This window comes from Macaca nemestrina, chromosome 3, assembly GCF_043159975.1.
Source record: "Macaca nemestrina isolate mMacNem1 chromosome 3, mMacNem.hap1, whole genome shotgun sequence".
Classification (NCBI taxonomy): domain Eukaryota; kingdom Metazoa; phylum Chordata; class Mammalia; order Primates; family Cercopithecidae; genus Macaca; species Macaca nemestrina.
In genome coordinates, this window is record NC_092127.1 from 132600975 (window position 1) to 132606922 (window position 5948).

A 5948-nucleotide genomic window follows, 5' to 3' on the forward strand; every position below is an offset into this window, starting at 1 on the left:
AAAAATTGTCAATCAAATTAAATTCCAGTTCTCAGTGGATTTTACTTTACTGCTCACTTTAGAAAATCTGATTTGTGATCTAGGAGGAAAAGTGTTTTCTTTTTTCAATTGTATTTCAAAATTAGCACTTCTCTGTTTCTCTAAGCCCATATTATTACATTAAGGACAAAATGTCATGTTTTAAAGAGTTAGTGAAGAAAAATGTTTGTACGAAATAAGTATTTCTGAATAATATAAGAACTATGACTAGAATGATAAACATTGATATTGAGTAGTAAGGTTTTTAAAATCTTAAGTTTATAAAAATTCACGTTACAGCTCCTCAAATCAGCCTATTTTATCATCATTTGCTCCTTTGTTGAAAAATCAAGGATTTTTTTTTTTTCAGGAAATAAATTTAATATAGTATGCTATCTTCAAACCACACTGAAGGATGGTGTTAACAGTTTCTAATTCTCCATACACCTTTCTAATTTTCCAGTACCTTTAAACTAAGGAATGAGTCATCTCATTAACTTACCATTCTCTACGTCACAATAACAATGTTTTTAGATATGGTGTAATCTCCTGCGGTTTCTAAGGAACCACTCTGATCACCTGGTTTATGGCTATCCTTTCAATTGGCAATTCAATACAAGTTTTATGTGTAATTTTATATTGATAATGGAAAACAAGTTGAGATGATTAATAAAGTGTAAAAGCAACTTTATGTAAGCCATGAAATAAATAAATAAATAAATAAAAATAATAATATCTAACTCTTTCTTTTTTTGTCCTCTTACATAGGCTTTTATCACCATGAAGCTTCTCATTCTCACTTGTCTTGTGGCTGTTGCTCTTGCCAGGCCTGTAAGTTCAGTAGAGAATTTAGAAAGATTTAGATTCTTGTTAGAAATGACCTAACACTTCATCAAATATGGGATACCCAGAGGAATAATCTTCAAGCACTGCATGATCTCTAGTTGGCCTCTGAAGGCTTGACAATAGAAATACAGTAATGCTTCCCATTTTCATCATTGTTATACAGTCCACTGAGAGCCATAACTCTGAATAAAATGTCTGGCTTGAATTATAAGCACCCCACAATAAAAAAGAGCTAAAAATTTAAAAGTAAGAAAAAGAATAAGGTAGTGCACAACATAATAAGTAGCATCAAACAATGTGATTAGGCCTGTTCCTTGAGTCTACTACAAAATTCTCATGTTTCTAAAAATGTAATAGTAATCCAACATTTCTTTACCAAATATAACACAAAGCCACATATTCCAATGTATCCTACTTTTGGAATCAAAATCAAACCCTCATCTGAGATGGCTTGTGTCAACTTTTCTTCCCCCCACAAGGGATAGAAACCTGGGGTGATTCAGCTGATTGAGTGATCAATTTATTGTGGTCACTGTAAACAATGTAAATAATGAAACTAGATAATGTATATTAAAATTACCTTTCTTCTCAAAAAGAGTGTTTATATCAATTAGATAGGGATGTGAACCAAAAAGTTTCTCTATTCTCTTGTTATGTGTAGTTAATGAATGAGAAGAATAAACACCTGACTGAAAAAAACATCAGTTTAGAGGGATGATTGGAGATATTTGGACACTGAAATTATCTCATACAGAAGCAAAATTTCTGAAATGCGGATATAGTCTGTTGTTTGCACTGACAGACTTGTTCTCTAAATTCCCCTTTGGAAACTGCAGAATCAGTCATTGTCAACTTCTGAACCAATAGTCTTTGTTTATGCTATAATCTAAGCATCAATAGAAAGAAATCTCTGCTTGCAAGTTACCAAAACAATGATACATCTTCCTCAGGAATGAACCATCTGAGCAGTTCTTATCTTGTCATTTTACCAGGAAGTGGGGAAAAGCAGCCCAGAAAATAGATGCTACACTTTTATTTCAAAGGAAACAATAGAGTTATGTGTTTGTTTGTTTATGTCACTGTTTAACATGAAGTCTATGCAGATTGAGATCAATTGTCATATAATTTAAGTGATGATAAAAATAAAACCTAGACAATATACCCAAAGGATTATAAATCATGCTACACCCAAAGGATTGTAAATCATGCTGCTATAAAGACACATGCACATGTATGTTTATTGAGGCACTATTCACTATAGCAAAGACTTGGAACCAACCTAAATGTCTATCAATGATAGACTGGATTAAGAAAATGTGGCACATACACACCATGGAATACTATGCAGCCATAAAAATGGATGAGTTCATGTCCTTTGTAGGGACATGGATGAAGCTGGAAACCATCATTCTCAGCAAACTTTGGCAAGGACAAAAAACCAAACACCGCATGTTCTCACTCATAGGTGGGAATTGAACAATGAGAACACTTGGACACGGGAAGGGGAACATCACACACTGGGGCCTGTTGTGGGGTGGGGGCAGCGGGGAGGGATAGCGTTAGGAGATATACCTAATGTAAATGACGAGTTAATGGGTGCAGCACACCAGCATGGCACATGTATACATATGTGACGAACCTTCACGTAGTGCACATGTACCCTAGAACTTAAAGTATATAAAAATAAAAAATAAAAATAAAACCCAAACATTTGAATTAGGAAATTATAATTTGCCCAACATTTTTTTATACTAGTTTAAAATCATCTTTAGAATTTTGGTGTAATATAAATAATTCAGAAAACTAAATAAATTGTTTATTATTCTAACCCAGAATTATAAATTCTAACCCAGAATTTTTGCTTTTTAAAAGATGTTTTACATAGTTTCCTCAACTCCCAGCCACAATCTAAAGAAAGGAAATGATTATTTTCCTTTGATATTTGTCTATAAGATAATTATGATTTCTTTTTTTCCACTGTATTCCCAGAGAAACTTGGTCTATGACAAATATTGTTATTAAAACACATACCTTTTGGAAATAGCAGTGTCAAAAATCATCATATTATATATGTATTATTATATTGTTACTGTGATTTAGTTACTTTTTGTTTTACAATTCTTGCATTGTTTTTCACAGAAACTTCCTCTTAGATACCCAGAACTCCTTCAGGTAAATACTCTATTCTGCATTCCAAGAACTCACTCTAATTGTGAAGTGTATACTCCAAATGTGCTCTTCCTTTCTCTATGAAACAGCCTGTTTCACTTTTGCTGACGCACCATTTCTTTAGTTCAAGCACTGCCAGACATAATTTGCTCTCACAAACTTAGAGGACGACACACAGACTTAGAAAAAAAAAAAATAATAATAAAGGTCTTATTTTTATCCAAGAGAAGTAGTTAATTAAACAGAATCTGTTGACATGCTTATTTTAATGTATTCTTGCTTTTTTTCATTGTTACACATATTCAAGCCTGTGGTTTACAGTTTGGTCTCATTAGAGATGTTGAATCTTGAATTAGTTACCTCTATCACAACTTTCTATGAGCACAACTAATCCTACATTCTGTCCTGCAATTGGAATAATACCATTTTAAACTTACTATTTTTTACAGAATCCATCAGAGAGCAGTGAGGTAAGCTCTGTTTATGAGGAGTCAAGATTCTCTCTTCCTTTTGCTCTCTTTCAGTTTGCTATCATGCATGTTGATTGTCTTCTTCTTTACAATTTTTATTTCCCTTCAAATGCATCCAACAACTTAAGTACCTGGATTGCTCTCTCAATTCTGTTTGATGAAATTCCTATTCAACTTCTTAGTTATTTTGGTAAGCATAGACTTATTAAATTCCCTGGCCTGGTGAAGAAGGAACTAATTAAGGTGTAGGTGTTCTTTAGATTGTAAAATTAGATCATAAAACTAAAACTAATTATTTGTTCTTCTACCCTAGAAATCTGTTGGTTTACCAAATTAAATGGAGTATTTGTGTTCAAATGGGAATAATGTGGGGTTTTTTTGGTGTTTTTATTATTTTTATAATTCACAATTTAATTTCAATAGGAAATTATCAAAGAAGGAAAGTTTCTCAGGCTTGTTTTGGTAAGTGTTATCCATTTATTCTTAAAAGAAGAAACATTTTTCTGGGAAAAATTATTTAATTTATATTCATAATTTTTTTTTTTTTTTTTTTTTTTTTTTTTACTGGGTGCAGTGGCTCACACTTGTAATCCCAACACTTTGGGAGGCTGAGGCAGGATTGCTTGAGCCCAGAAATTTGCGACCAGCCTAAACAACATAACCAAACCCCATTTCCACAAAAAAAATTTGAAAAAAAAAATAGTCGGATGTGGTGCCATGCACTTGTGGTCCCAGCTACTTGGGAAGCTGAGGTGGGAGGGTCACTTGAGCGTGGGAGGTTAAAGCTGCAGTGAGTCATGATAGCACCAGGGCAATAGAGCAAGAAACTGCCTTAAAAATAAAAAGGTTTTTTGTTGTTGTTTTGTAACCTAAGTTGATCAACTCTTCCCATCATTCAGTCACCCAAACGCCCAGAAATAATATAGAAACAAGATATGCATATATTAAAGAGTCACTTTATATTTTCATTTGTACTTAAATGTTTGCCTCTCCAAAACATTCTGCTCTCCTTTCCATGACATATGTGGAGGTTTACAGTTTCCTTACTCCTTATAATAGAATGCTCTTAACTGTAAATAATACGTATGTGTCATATTCTCTATAATTTTTTGACTTAATTGCTGAGTAGAAGAACATCATATTTTAATTCAAGGACATTATCTAAATGATTTGATAGATAACCCAACTATGAATGAATTTTAACATAACCTTTTTTTTTTTTTTTTGTAGCCTATACCATTAGAATCAAGAGAGGTAAGAATGACTCCACGGAATATACAGTACAATTAACAAAGGGAAGTAAGTGTTAAGATCAGGAGACTCAGAACAGTGCCTAAAACAAAGTGAAAGTCAAGGATAACAAAATTGAGTGGAACAATGTAAAAATATTGTTAATTGCACACTTACATAGTAGTCTTACGCAAAGAAAGTGTAGGGAAACACCACTTAAAGGTTAGAAATGATACACTAAGGAATACTAGCTCTTTCATGAAAAATAAATTTATTTTTAAATTTATATCAGCACTAATGAATTCTGCTGAGAATTCTAGAGATTGCTGATTTGATTGACTTAATTTTGTAGTGGGAAAGACCATTTAGGGTTAGAAATGATATAATAAGGAATATTAGTTCATTCAGGAAAAATAGATTTATTTTTAAATTTGTATCAGCACGATGTGAAGTATAGTTTCTCATAGATTTCCACTCATTTATGTCTTGTTTCACTAATATTGTTTATCTTTTCTTTTTTATCCCTAAGGAATACATCAATGGTATGAACAGGGTAAGAAGCATCAACGAAATTTAAATTATGTTAAAAGTTTGTCTTCATGAAAACATATTTTACAAGGTACACTTTATTGATTTTAGCAGAGAAAAGTTCTGAGAGAAAAACAGAGTGATGAAATCAAGGTACCAAAGTTTTTCTTGAAAGAGTATGACAAAAGTATATATTCTTGTAGTAGCAAAAAATGTTTTCATTTAGGAAAAGAAAAAAACATTTTTCTATGATTTTTTCCTTTCCTTGAACTTTTCACTCATACATTTGTAGTGACTAATGAATTCTGCTGAGAATTCTGAAGATAATGATTTCTTGACTTAATTGTGTAACTGTGATGAAACAAGGCATTAATGTGAATGAATGAAATAGCAAATAAACAAATAAATGCAATTATGTGTTCACATTTATCACCAAAATTAAATGAATGCTTTATCAAGGGTATTATATGAAGTAATACAATATCTGGCTCAAGAATATTTACATAGTCATACTCCATTATTTTCTTTAAACGTAACGTCTTTGATTTGGATTGTCTACTAGTTTTTTAGTAGAATTGGTATTGAGACAGCAGGTGCTCAAACTTTATGAGATAAAATATAAATCTTCTTAACAATCTTTCATAACTGACTGACTGATTGTCTTGGCAGGATGCTAGGAATGAGTCA

General features: G+C 32.0%; 1 non-coding gene across 1 annotated transcript; it reads left to right on the forward strand.

Moving 5' to 3' along the window:
* Nucleotides 1–3005: 3005 nt before the first annotated feature.
* LOC105477354 (uncharacterized) lies at nt 3006–5398 on the forward strand. Its single transcript, XR_011620589.1, has 6 exons — nt 3006–3036; nt 3483–3503; nt 3927–3965; nt 4734–4757; nt 5263–5286; nt 5373–5398. It is a non-coding gene; the product is annotated as an uncharacterized protein (transcript).
* Nucleotides 5399–5948: the final 550 nt, after the last annotated feature.